This window comes from Nicotiana sylvestris, chromosome 2 (genome assembly GCF_000393655.2).
Source record: "Nicotiana sylvestris chromosome 2, ASM39365v2, whole genome shotgun sequence".
Classification (NCBI taxonomy): domain Eukaryota; kingdom Viridiplantae; phylum Streptophyta; class Magnoliopsida; order Solanales; family Solanaceae; genus Nicotiana; species Nicotiana sylvestris.
In genome coordinates, this window is record NC_091058.1 from 165,518,034 (window position 1) to 165,533,249 (window position 15,216).

Consider the following 15,216-nt stretch of genomic DNA (forward strand, 5'->3'; position numbering starts at 1 on the left):
TGTATCGTGAGCCTGAAACAATGGCTCACTGGTCTTTCTTTGCAAAGGGGCTGATGTTGGTCCCACAAAAATGGGAATATTGGGCGTTGGGAGAGGTTGATGGGGTGGTGGAGCTTGGGAATCATGAGGGCTTCTTTCTTGATGATAAAGGGGATTTGGGCGGCTTGTGGAAGGGCCGGAGTGAGGGTATTCTGGCATGTGTCCCAGTGTTTCAGGGCTCTTTTGTGTTTTGGCTATGGCTAGCTGCATTGCATTCATCTCTAGTCCCATCCTTTCAATCTTTTCCATCGCTTCTTTTAACAACTGGCTCATCGACCTTTCTTCCTCATTGCTATTCTCTGAAGTAGTCATGCTTGTTGCTACCGGTCCTTTGGATCTGGTTTGGTATGAGTGTGTTGCCAGAGTTCTTTTAACAACTAACTTGTCTGGTAGACAACAACAAACTTTGTTAGCGTTAGAGTTTAACAGATTTGATCATAACACATAGAGGATGCAATGCTTCTAGGCAGTTAACCGTTTCTACATGCTTTGCTTCAAACAACATGCGTCATCCCGGAGTACTTTGGGAAACCCTGTGTTTTATTTTGTATTTTTATTTTTATTTATTAAAAGCGGTCGAATCTTATGGGGATTGCCTACGTATCACGTCCCCGCGTGAATCAGACCAGGCGTAGTTCTGCCTTAAAGTAAAGAAACACAAAATTCTTGTGAAATCGTTAAATTCATTCTCAAAATTTTGCTATTACAAATTACTTCAAGCAAGGAATAGCAATAGTACAGACTCCACAGTTCTTAACCCGTTTTGACTAAAAGAAAAGAAAACAACATATGGAAAAGCAACAAAGCCAAATAAACAAGACTCAACCAAAGATTAATTTTCCAACTTAGGGGCCCGCGAGGCATCATTCGGCCTTTCCGCGGCCCTTGGTGTGAGGTCCCTCTGCAGGCTTTTCAACTCATTCATGATTCGGTGGACGCAACCCATGATGGAAACAAGGAGGGTCTTCCGAGGCATTTGCTCGCATGCCAGGCATCTCATGTAGATGTAATGCCCAATCTCGTCGATCCTTCCTCGAATGTTGTCCCTTTCTGTGAACAACTGCCTTATCTGTCGGTTCTTCAATCCTAGTGTTTGCGCATTGTTGGCAAGTTGATCCTGGAACATCTCCATTTGTCTTTCCATTCTGGTCATTGCATCGTAACATCGCCTTCTATCGGCTTGGGCATCTCGTGTTTGCTTGAAGATCCTCTCTTGAAGAGTGGAATTCGTTTCCCTTAATGTCCCGATACTCAGTTCATAATCCCTTATGACTTGTTGCAGGCGCTGCCTCCGGGCCATTGTACCCTTTGCCCACTTGGTCCGCAATCTTGCTGTGCTAGCCTTGGCTCTTTCCAAATCTTCCTGGCATTCCGCAACCTGATCCTTTAACCCCGCTATCAATCTTTTATCCGCCCGGCTTCTCAGCTGGTTATCAGCCTCCTTTTTCATCCTCCGGATCTGAGCTTTGAGGATCTCGCCTTCTCTGATTAATCTGTTCTTTTCTCCCTTGTGGGCAGCAGACTGTAATTGGCATTCAAACCTCATATCCTGAACTTGTTGCTTCAGTTTGCCTGTTTCGGCAAGATATTCCCGCTCTTTGGCCAACCAGCCCCACTGCTCTTGTGAAGATTTGGCAAATTCTTGCAGGTGAGGTCTTTTGGTCGGCCTTCCAGATGATGTCTCCCCTTTGTACCAGGCCTGATACCCGGGCGAAACTTCCCCTTTTGCCCGATTCATTACACAAGTATTTGCTTCTAAGTATTGACATTGGCTCCAAATTTGGCGAACCCTTGCTTCAGGAAACTGGCCGTCGGGACTGATCTCAATCACCTGGGTGCTTAGATCCTCGTCTTTCGGCACTATCTGACACCTCCCAAGTTGCCTTAAAACCCGATGCGGCGCGTATGGTTGAATGCTCCTTAAGTCCCATTAAGAGAAAATGGGGCCTGGCTGCTGGCATGTATATGACTTCGTCGATCGGTAACCATCCTAGCGCCCACTGTATTTGACTGGCGTCGAGGGTACGGAAATATGAGGTCCATGCTGTGACTCCTTCCGGTAGGTAGGTCTCATTAACTCTGGTATAGAACTCCTCTATGCAGGTCTTTTCAGCGGATCCATGGCTCAGAAACTGGGCTCGGTGACATAGGTGTTCGGTCATCCACATTTGCAACAACAAATTGCAACCCTCGAAAAAGCTTCCTCCGGCTTTGCAAGACGTGAGAGCCCGGAACATATCAGATACTATCATGGGCGCCAACGTACTATCTCTCTGTGTGAGCAACGTACTGACGACCCCTGCTATCTTTATGTCAATATTCCCGTCTTTTCTTGGGAATACTAAGAGTCCTAAGAAAGTTATCATGAAAGCAATCCGTCTATGTTCTTCCCACTTTTGACGATTACTTTTGCTGCACAACTGGTTTTCTGGCTTGTCGAATCCTCCTATGTGACCATATCTTTGATATATGAAACTCATGCTGCAAAAACCTTTTGCCAAGTCAGGGTTATGAATTGTTCTGACTATCTTTAAGGAGTCCAGAAACCGGTGTATTGCTACAGCTCTTGGAGCAATCAGATATTTGTGCCTCAAAGGAGTCTCAGCGCTGCCGATATACCCTGCTATTTCTTCTAAAGTTGGGGTAAGTTCAAAGTCCGAGAAATGGAAGACATTGTGCGCAGGATCCCAGTGGGGGACTAGTGCCCTTATGATATCTCCCCGTGGCCTGATATCCAACAAACTCGTGAGGCCTTTCAGATACTTCTTGATTTCGTCATGCCCTTCTTTGCCTAAATCATTCCACCAGAGCCGCAATTGGAGGGGGATTTTATTCATGATTGAAAAGGGTTCATTTGGAGTCGTGCTCATTCTGCACATTTATTAATAAGATTTTAACAAACGAAACTTATTCTGATAAAAACAAAAATATATGCGATTTTTCTCAAAAGGATTTCTGAACACGACCTCTCAGCACTTCATGAACGAAGATTTTTAAGGTTGTGTGAGAAAAAATGAGGTGGCCGTCTGTACCAAGGCAGCCTTCCGGAGTTCCTTTCGGGAACATTTGGCTATTTTTGACATAAGCGGCATCACCCGGACTTGTTTATGACTCTTTTATCATTTTTCAAAAATAGAAAATTCAACATTGCAAACACGGCCTTTCAATGCTTCGGGGACGAAGATTTTTAAGGTTATGTGGGTCGACTGGACCAAGTCTTAAAAATGACCCAAAGGTGGCTGTTTATGCAAAGTCAGCCTTCCGGCGTCCCTTTCGGGAACATTCGGCTATGTCTTGATAAAACAGCGGCACCCGACTTCTTTATGACAATTAAAATTTGACATATTTGTTTTTGCTATTTTTTTTGTAAAAAGGGGGAAGTTACATCGCTAGACTTATTTACGACAAAATTAAAAATCTTTGACATGTTTTTTTTTTGTTTTTTTTATTTGTTTTTGGCTTTTTAGCAAAAGGTGGGGTTGGATCCGATGAGGGTTGCCTTTGTATCTCACATCCGGTGTCAAACCCGCGTAGTTCGGGTAATCAAGAATAAGTAGATGAACTAACTTTTTTTCTGAATTTGTGAAAGAACTACTTTAAAAGAAGAAAAGAAGTATATTTTTTTTTTTGATTGATTTTCTTTTTTAAAAAAAAAACACTTCTAAGATATATTTTTTGAATTTTCATTTGCATTTTTTATTCTAAAGAAAAGAAGAATATATTTTTTGGAATTTTACCTTTAATAAAAGAAATGCTTCTAAAAATGTTTTTTTTTTGAATTTCGAATTTTCTTTTCAATTTTGAAAGAAGAATCAAAATATTTTCGGATTTTTTCTTCTTATTATACACATTTTTTTTATTTTTTTAAAAAAAAAAAATAATTAAAGGACTTTCTAAAGAAGTTAATAATGGAAAATATTTTTGGATTTCTTTTTTGTTTTTTAAAATTGGGAGTCTAAAAACTTTTCTAAGCTTTTTGGCAAGACAAATATTTTTGCAACAAATAAAGACATATATATTTTTTGGAAATAAAAATTTTGGATATATATATATATATATTTGTGACAAATAATGAAAGACTCTTTTTATTATTATTATTTTTTGAATTTTCATAAAAAAAACCATTTTAAAATAAGACTCTTTTTTTTAATTTTTATTTTTATAACAAGACAAACTATATATATCTATATTTTTCTGAAAAACAAAACAGAACAACGATTTTTCTATTTTTCCTTTGCTTTTAATAAAACAAACTAATAAGACGTTTTTTTTTATTTTCTCAAAATTTCGGCAGAGTTTTGACAGTATTTGGGTATTGGTTTTTTTTCAAAAATAAACAATCAATTCCTTAACCGTTATTTCCCCTTTTTTCAATTTTACAAAATTCATAATATTCAAACACCGGTCAGCATGCGGGTACGAAAATAAATGCACGGAAAACAAATAGGATGCATCAGGATGGCCTTTTCATATTAGGTCGCTAGTCCTAGACGGACCCAACCCTTGTATTGAGTCCCTTGAGTCAAATGCAACGTGATGCAAATAAGCGTTCCTACTAGGGATCCGGCATGAAGTCACGTTATTCTATGTTCAAAAACCTGGGTCGGTGTTCTAGACGGTGTACCCGAGTGGACAACTCGAGCTGAGGAAGGAGCTCCTTTCCGGGAACCAAAAGGCCAGCCGACTTAGAAACTTTCCGAGCCTCTTTTATTCAGGGTATGACACTAACAGAATAGGGAGTCTCAACCAGTAAGCACATCCCCGGAGGTAAGAAGAGAAAGGTTTCGGCACAATTTATATACAGTTCAAATAATATCAAAGCGGTAAAAGCAGCATTTAGCACATTAGGCTCAAACATGTAAAAATCAGATAATAAATAAAGCCAAATAATAACAATTATTCTAAGCTCGAATTCTTAACCCTGAACCAGTGGTTCTGAGTTTGATCCCCAGCAGAGTCACCAGAGCTGTCACACCTCCTTTTTCCGCACCCGAGGGGCGCAGGGGGAGTTTTTTCCAATTAAAGGACAATCGAAACGGGATTGGTTTAATTATTTCAGAGTCGCCACTTGGGAGATTTAGGGTGTCCCAAGTCACCAATTTTAATCCCGAATCGAGGAAAAGAATGACTCCATACTACAGTCTGCGTACCAGAAATCCGGATAAGGAATTCTGTTAACCCGGGAGAAGGTGTTAGGCATTCCCGAGTTCCGTGGTTCTAGCACGGTCGCTCAACTGTTATATTCGGCTTGATTATCTGATTTTATACAAATATGAACTTATGTGCAAATTTTATCTTTTAACCGCTTTATTATTATTGTTTTTAAAAGAAATATGAACATCGCTTAAAACACGTCTTTGGACTGCGTTACATGAAATGCACCCACAATCCGGAACACGTTTTATTTGATGTTTTGGGATTTGGATTCGGGTCACATGAAATGCACACCCAGGCTTAAGAAAGTAAAATATTAAACACGCGCCTAAAGAGACTATCGCGTTATTATTTTGGGGAAGACCGTGAAATTCGCTAAACGGTCCTTCCGAATTCTAATTAAACCATACATTTTGTGAGGGCCCCGCAATCTATACGTTTTTGTTTGTCGAGGCTCGTCTCGTTCTATTTTTAAAAGGAATTTGCGACGTCATGCACATGCATCTCGAGCCACGTCACAATCTATGTGCCCGTGATTAGAAATACATTTCGAATCTGCCGAGAATTGGATTTGGGTCACATAAATGCGCACCCGAATTTAAGAAGGTGAAATTATTAAATACGCGCTTAAAGAGGATATCGCGTTATTATTCCGGGAGGTCGTGAGATTTGCTAAACGACCCACCTTAGGGACTGAGTGCTTCAATATATATATACATTTAACGAGGGCCCCGCAACTTGTGCGTTTTTTTCTTTATTTTTGTCGAGGCTCATCTCGTCCTTATTTTAAAAGGATATCCTATAGCAACTACGTTTCTTGTCGCGTTTGTCTCTACTAATTGAAAGCAGTAGATAGCCCTAGTTAATTACATGCTTGCAGGCTTATTTATAGCAGGATTCAAAATGCTTTTACAGAATAATAAAAAACGTGATTACGCCCATGGACAACTAATCGAACATTATGGGCCCAAACCCAACTCATGCGAGATGGGCCAGACTTGGGCCACTGTTTACCCGATACGGGCCTGCTTGGTCTGTTTCGATCTGGGCTCGACCTTCATGAGGTTGAGGCCCTGAACTGGTTCTTTGTTCTAAAATTGAGTTTATCAATTTATATGCGACAATTTGACAGAAGGGAAAGAACTTAACTAGTAGTGGATAGTTTTCATACTTGGCCTACATTAGAGAATATACTACACAATCAAACTAAGTCTAAGATACAACTTATTGCAATGGGAATATTTTCATCTAACAGCATACATATATGAACTAGCATTCACTAACCTACATTGATATACTAAGCATGCAGGCTACTTCTATTGCCCAAACGAAAATGTAACTATTATATACTACATGACATTTAATACAACAGTCCATGTATATATAAAAAACAATCTGCAGGTCTTCTCTTTGGCATTCATGCTCAAACTTTCAAGTTACATTGGTGGTATTAATCGTGTACCTGGTAAGGAAAGGAAAGGAAGAAGGAGAGTAATCAGTTGAGTAGTATGCAACAAGCAACAGCAGCAACAACCAAACAACAACAACACAGCAGCAAACCAACAACCACAAATGTTCTCCACAGTCCACAGACAAACAGCAACAGTTTCCAGAACAAAGAAAACCAACAGATGGTCGAGTCCCAAACAAACAATCCCAGAAAAGAGTAGTGAAGCAACAGAAATAACAGAGTATTCAATGCAGCAACACCAGCAGTTCGACAATCACAAGCAGCTCCACCAGGGCATACAAACAGAACTTGGCCAAGACAGCTTGACCAATATGAATTCTTCTGTAGTTTTCAGACAGTGTTTGGTTACAGTGTTTCTGGAAATTTCCTTATATTTTCAGTTTTCTTCAACTCACAAAACCTCTCCTAAGACTTAAATTTTTTCTAGCCCCTTTTAAGTTCAGCTTCCCGGATTCTGCCAATTTGCAGACTGCCCATACCTATTAAATCCCATGCCTAAGCATCTTTTTGATGCCAGCCATTTGTTCCCCACGCCTGGATCATGCTTTAATCAAGAGTTATGGGCTCATTTAAGTATTCATTTTAAACCCCATACTCTTGTGTCTTGTTCCCTATTGGCATTAGTTTAATCCTACATTAGTACCCTACTTGTCAGCTCATTTAAACTAAGTTTTTTTTGTTCTTTTCAAACCCCAGACTACCCCTGTTAAACTCTAATTATTACTGCCCCAACCCATTGTAGCATCAGGGTATTTTGAATTTCTAAAGGTTCCAATCCAGAACTGCCCATGGGCTGAACCTTTCAGTCGTTTTGTAATGCAAACAAACCCATTTCAAACAATGTCGGGCATTCAGTCAGTGACATGGTTCATTTAGTCATGTGAAATTATTAGCTCATTTGATCCATTAGTTATAGAGAACTAATTGACGATGTTTATCGAGTCGACTATACTAATTATAACAGGTAACAATCAGTCGTTCATATAAACAAATACATACAGGGACCTAAAGGGCATCGGACAACTTTTGTTCAATTACTGGGAGCCTATATGAATTAACTCATTTGACGAATAATCTAATTGACGATCATGTATACCACAGAATATATTCAGAACACACAGAAAATCAACTAACCAAATAAAAAAGCCTTTGGCAGAGATGGAAGAAATTCGAATGAAAAATACCAAAATAACAAACAAACACAACGAAACATGCTGACAACTTAATTAGAACTAAAACAAAGAGAAAGGAAAACTTACCGAAAAAGTTTGAAATCAAAATGACCCAAATCTGACTCAACTTTGAACCCTTGAGGCCGAACAAACTTTAATCAGGGTGTTCTCACATGAGAACACCTTGATTAAGGTCTATTAGACCTCAAACCCCTGTCAAGACCGGCCGGATTTCCCAGGTTCATATGTTCTAGGGTCTGGATTTTCAGATCTGGTTTTTAGAAGTTGTGGGTAGATTCAGACCAAACCACACCTGGTTTGGTCACGAGGGGGGTCAGGGGAGTGTCCGGTATGAAGATGGTGAGGTTTGGTATAGATCGAGTTTTGTCTCGAATCTTCAAATCCAGATTCGAGACGATGGGAGGTGATTCGAGGTACACGGTTAGTGGATTCGTGCTCAGGGTGGTTGGATGTTTCAGGGGTGTGAAGGGGGTGGTCACCGGTGTTCGTGCCGCCGGGTTCTGGTGAATGGGATATCAGGGCGACTACTAGGGTTTGGGGGTTCAAAGCTTGGGGAAGGAGACGAGTGAAGGGGGGGTTCGGATAGGGGGTGTGGGGTGTGATAGAGGGTTTATATACGGAGTAGGGGTTTGGATCTGAGCCGTTAGATAAGATGATCTCAACGGCTTGGATCTGATGGTGAGGGGTGAGACGCGGTCGTTTGATATTAAAACGGGGTCGTTTGGGTTTAAGTGGTGGGTTGGGTTGGACCGGCTAAACAGGTCGGGTTACAGGTGCTGAGGTGGACCGTTGGATTAGTGTGGTTGAACGGCTCAGATCAGATGCCTTATACGACGCCGTTTTGGGAAGAGCCTGGGCAGGCCTGATTTGGACTAGACTTGAGTGCTTGGTTTGGGCCTGTTTTTTGTTTCATTTTTGGGCCCAAACCGATTTTCAACTCTTTTCTTTTTGTTTTCTAATTTTAAAAAATAAAAAATAACAAATAAATAATAAAACAAATGAAATTAAAACAACAACAATGTAGCACTTCAACATAATTATCACACCAAATTAAAATGTTTAAGTAAGTTAAATCACAACCTAGAACGGACGATGCACATATATATTTTTTGCATTTTTCTTTTAATGACACATATTTTTTTTTTGTATTTTGTTTGATAATGATTAAATGCGAAATGGATAGACCCACAAACAACACATGTCACGGAAAAATCGAAAAATTGTACAGCGAAGTCATTTGTCCCTATTTTTATTTTCTTTGGGAGTGATCGTCCGTGAAGCAAAAATCACGTGCTTACACTTGGTAATATGATTTAGTTTTACACTCACATCTGTTCCCAACCACCAAACTGGGGCAGAAAAAATTTTCTTTGTTTTTGTCTATTTTGTTGAAGTCAGGAGCCCACCTGAAGAGCAGGGAATACATTTCAAGTCAGCAGTCAGGAGCCCGCCTGGAGAACAAGGGAGTATAACTCAAGTTTTAGCTTTCAAGTTCCCGCCTGGAGAGTAGGGAATACATTTCAAGTCAGTAGTCAGGAGCCCGCCTGGAGAGCAGGGAATACATTTCAAGTCAGCAATCAGGAGCCCACCTGGAGAACAAGGGAGTATAACTCAAGTTTTAGCTTTCAAGTTCTTATTGATATTTGGTAATGTGGTTCGTTTTACACTTACATATGTGTCCAGATACCCAAACTGGGGCAGAAAATTTTTCTTTGTTTTGTCTATTTTGTTGAAGTCAGGCGCCCTCCTGGAAAGCAAGGGAATACAATTCAAGTTCATGCAATCAGGCGCCCACCTAGAGAGCAGGGAATACATTTCAAGTTCAGCAATCAGGAGCCCGCCTGGAGAGCAGGGAATACATTCAAGTTCAGCAGTCAAGTGTCATCTTGGAGAAAAGAAAAATATATCTCAAAGTGTAGTTGGCAGTCAGGCATTCACCTGGAGAAATGGAAAGCATCTCATATTACAATTAAAGGAGGCAACAAAAGGATTCCACCGGGAGAATACAAGTTAACAAGGCAACAAGAACTGCAAGAGCAAGTTTGAAGATAGATAGGATTTTGTAATGCATAAATCATAATCTAGTCTAGCTTCGTTTTATTTTATCATGGTTTAATAAGGGGATGCAGTAAGTAGTAGCAGCAAGCAGCAACAACAGTAAAACCACAGTTTCATGGTAGTCCCAGCTACTAAAACTTCCTGAACTACACTGACCTGATTCCTTTTCAGCCAAGGATATGTAGGCAACTTCAGAAGCAGAGTGCGGTCAACTCTTTCAAAAGTGCTTCCCACGAAGTATTCAAACGGGCAAAAATCGCTCGTATCCGCTCACTTTATCTTTACACGAAAACTCTTCGTATTTCCGAGCAAAGAGGGGCAGCTGTGAGCATGTGATTTTTGCCCTACATGAATTACTCCCATAAATTCAAAACAAAATAATTTCTTTTCATTATTTGCAATTTTTGTGAATTTTGTGGCATTTTCTGATAATTATTTGCATTTGTCTGTGTATTTTTATATTTGTTTAATTAATGAAAAATAAAAAATATCACGCATTGAATTTAGGGTTTAATTTTATATTGTTTAGATTAATTATTAAATTAGTTTGTTTTATAAAATATGAAAATCACAAAAAAAGTAGTTCATTTTTGCATTTTTACTCTTTAATTTTGAATTTTATGATTTTCTTTAAATTTAGGATTTAATTAATTGTTGCAAATACTATGATGAGTGATTAATTTAATTGGGTAGATTAATTTAGTTTAAAAAATTAATTTAGGATTTTATTTTTAAGAAAAGATTTGAAATTGAAAAAAGAAAAAGAATTGAAATAAAAGGAAAACCCGATTTTTCAGCTGTTACAATTGAGTTTGTCCCAGGCCCAAGTGTTAAACACCCCTCAACCCAGCCCAATACCCATCCCCTAACCCGATCCGCCCCACTCTAAAGCCAAACAACGTTGTTTCATTAGGCTTGATCTGAGTCGTTGATAGTTCCTAATCCAACAGATCAGAACTGATTCCCCCCTGTATATAACTGTCCTAAATGAGCTTACCCCCCCCATCGTCTCTCTTACCCTTCCGCTTTAGAGGTCAGGTGTAACCCTAATCTGCCGCCCCTATTTCCCCACCGTCTCATCCCGGCGGCGCCGGCCCAAACCGCCTCAAAATCACACCACAGAACCACCCTGACCCCCTCTTCCCAAATCCCGGGTAAATTCCCCTCGAATGTTGCCCGAGCTTCTCGAATCTTGAATCAGAGCTTGACCCTAAAAATTCCAAATTTTTCAATTCGGGGTTTCCTTAAAGTTTTAGGTTCATTCTGATGGTATCCGTGTGTTTCGATAAAAAAAACACGGTTAGTCTCAAATTGAGCGAAGAATCTGAAGGTTCAAAGATCCATCACCACCTTTTACAGTCCGAGGCACGTTTAGGTATTTCCATTTTTTTTGTTATTTGTTCTCCAGTTTTACTCCGTTTGTTTTTCTTCTTCTACTTCAGTCTCTTCTTCTGAACTCCTTTCCATTCTGTTTAGTTCCTGAACGTTAGTTTTTGTGATGCATGTTAGTTTTAAGAAAATCTTTTTCTTTAATCAGTACAATTAATCTGTTAATTAGATTAGTTCCGATTTGTTAATTTTAGTTCATCATTTGGGTTTGGAAATTGTTCGAATTGCTTTTGTTCTTTTTTTGCCTCAGATAATTTGGTTTTGATTTGGGCCTGGGGTTTGTAACTTTAGGTTTCAGGCTCGTTGGGTTGGATTGGGCTTTGAATTAACTCAACCCAGGGTCAACTTGACCTGTATTTGGTTGGAGGGGTAATTTTCAGGGTCATATGGGGTAGTCTAGAAAATTGGCCTAGGGAATCTCATGGTAACTGAATAGGGAAGCTTCTAGGAAGCTGGGGTGGGGGGCTATTTTTGATTCTGAAAATTAAACTAAGGGCACCTAGGCTAAAATGAAAACTTCAGAAGGGGCCAAGTGCAAACTTGATTTTCTTTAAGCTACCCTAATGGCATGCCTATAAAGGCATCCTGACTTGACACTCAAGTCAAGGGAATTCAGAGATAACAAATCCAGAAGAAAAAAAACATCTGAAAATTTCAATGAAATCACTGTTTCATTGAACTTCTCCTGTGATTTTTGAAGTTTTCAATTTCTGAAACAATTTCTGATTCATCTGGGGTGGAAATGGATTGAATCTAGGTTTGTAAAGGTTTGGTTTGAAGGTTGCTGGGTGATTGTTCGATTGAACTATTTTTTTAGACTGTTGCATATCTTGTTTCTGGTTTGAAATTGGTTTTACTGGATATTTCCTACTGCTGACGTTCTGGTTCTGTTGTTGCCTACTGTTCCCTCACCTCTTTTTCCTTTTCAAATTCCAGGTACATGTTCTTGATACTCATACAATGTGATACTCAAACTGACGATTTGAAATGGAAACAGAATCCTGAAGTTTTAATAGTAGTCTAATGGTCCATAGCCTAATCTCATTTCCTTTATGAATGTCTTCTGATTCATGTTCTTCTTACATGTTGTATGTTCACTTTAGGATTGAATATGGTTCTGTTAAAGCGTAGGTGATTCAGAATACTTTGGACCATACATAGTATATGTTAAATTAGCCATTAATTGTATCTTATAACTCATTATGGAATTTAGGTGCAAAAGACTACATTAGAGCTATCTTGTTGTATGATTCATTTAAGAGGATATGACATATGTATTGTGCTTAAATAACATTCTGAAATAGCTAATCAAATGGGGTATATTAGCTATTGGATGGGGTTGAAATTTGTCAATACATGTTTCACTTTTTAATTATGGTTGTTCGCATTAGCCTAAATTCGATAATGAGTCTATGACCGTTAGTCTTTTTTTTTAAAAATGGTTCTTAGTTCATTAAGCTTTGGGTGGTGAGGTCTCTTATAAAGAAAGTGACCTGTTGTTGATACATGACTGGCTTTTCAAGCCAGATCTGAGGCTGGCCCATTTGACGCCAGTTATGGCTTGCTCAGTTTGTTTGGAGGTATGTCTTTGGACATTCATCTCATGTTAAGAGTTTGGGTTCAATCTAGGCCCAAAACCTTAAAATGCAGTCGGAGGTATAAAACGGTAAACCTTGCATCATGTGTTTTGCTTAACTGGCCCAAGCCCTCATCATTACAATTTGGTTTAACCCGGTTTTGTGGATTTGATTCGCTAATTTCCTATGCCTTTTAATCAGTTAGCCAAGCCCTTTAATAATCAAGGCAAGCCATACTATGTAACATGAATAGTCTATGACTCTCCAAATATAATTTGAATTCCCTTTTAAAATTGGATTTGAGGTGTGCTACGCCAAACAAAACTCTTGAAATGTGTGGCCCTCGCTTAATTATTTCTTTTAAAGTCCTTAGAGTGTGAGGCATGCCATTTAGCTAATTTTTATAGCCCTCGCAAAGTTGCTAACGCATAGTTGCCCTAGGCGCGCCATTTTAATAAAGTTACCTTCCTAAATTCCGGTGCACATTTATGTGACCCAAATCCAAATCCCAACAATATTAAAATATGTCAAAGACCACGGGTGCATTTATATCATGTAGTTCAAGACGTGTTTTAGTAACAATGCAATCTTCTTAAAAATGATTAAAAGCGGTTAATTAGTTAAAATTGTATCATAGGCTAAACATGTACTAAAATCAGATAAAAGGCCAATTATAACAGTTGAGCGACCGTGCTAGAACTACGGAACTCGAGAATGCCTAACACCTTCTCCCGGGTTAACAGAATTCCTTACCCGAATTTCTGTGTTCGCGGACCGATAATAGAGTCAATCTTTTCCTCGATTCGAGATTTAAACCGATGACTTGGGACACCATAAATTATCCCAAGTGGCGACTCTGATTTTTAAATAAAAATAATCCCGTTTCGATTGTCACTTAAATTTGAAAAACTCCCTTTACACCCTTATGGGGGTGTAGGTAAAAAGGAGGTGTGACAATATGTATAATCAGCAAGTTCTTTTGGAAATTTGAACTTACAATATTCCATGTTCTTCATACAAGGACATTTAGGATTTAAGCTACCATAAGGTCCATGCATCGTATGTTTAGTAACAAGTGAATATGGATAATCATTCGTATCACAGTCAGGCAGTTCAGCACAAACAAATTTATCATAAGCTTCCAGAGTTAACAATTTATATTCGTTATTAGGTATGATAAGAAAATGAGAATGTGGAAGACCGCGCTTTTGAAATTCAATAGTGTACATAAAAGTAGCAACTTTTCCAAATATATTTCTCTTCAGTATATCTGTTTTAAGCTCCTCTAGCTTAGCTCTAAACACTCGACTAATTAAATCGGGCCTATTTTGCACCTCATCTGTTACCAATAAATGTTCTTCTATTTCTGGCCATGATGGATTACATGTCATTGTTAAAAATATATCAGGTTTCCCAAAATTTTGCACTAACGCAATAGCGTCCATATATCGTTGGCGCATATCTCTAGGACCTCCTATAAAACTTGCAGGTAAAAAACTATGTCTGCCTATGTTATATGCTTCTCGCTCATCATGTCTTAGAACATCAAGAATCCCCGCAAATGCATCAATTCGAAATAAATCTTGATTAAATGAATATAAATCTAACCTTTGAGTTTCAAGCTTGATAGATTCGTCAACTGAGTATTATTGGAATACTCTTCCAGTATATAAAACCCCATTTTCTTTGCCATCCCTCATTTGGAGCTTGTAACAATAATACTCACGGCATGACACAATATTTCTTTTTCGTTTCTTTTTTTCCAGAAGTTCTGCTTCCATGTCAAGTAGCATGTCAACTGAACACATGTTTTGTACACTTGGTAGCTGTTCATTTTCACAATAAGTTCCGTGGCTAATAGTATTATTCGTTTGAATAATCTTTTTAATACCACAGTGTCGTCCGTTTTGTCTATAAGGAAATAACAATGGATATTGCAGTGGATCATAACAACCATAGTAAAAATTTACCAATTGAATTTTATTACTATGTGTATAAATTCGAATATGTGGTTGAGAAATCTTAGAACTACTTCCATCATCTATCCATATTGCTGTTACTTCAGATGATGTTGGTAAGTTATATGTTCTTTGATCTAAATCAGAGTCAGACTTAAGCGCAATGTAGAAGTTTGATAATTCTGGGATATCTGTTAAAGATTTCAAAAAGATAGAGTATGGATTAACTTTTAATGTGTCAATCAAAGTCCTGATAACCGATTCGTTAAGCTTGTCAGAGAATGCCATCCGATTTGCTAGTTCATTATCAGTATCATAAAAATACAACTGTAGATGTTTGGCTGGTTGACCCGAAGGCAGGAGGTCATTTATGAAAT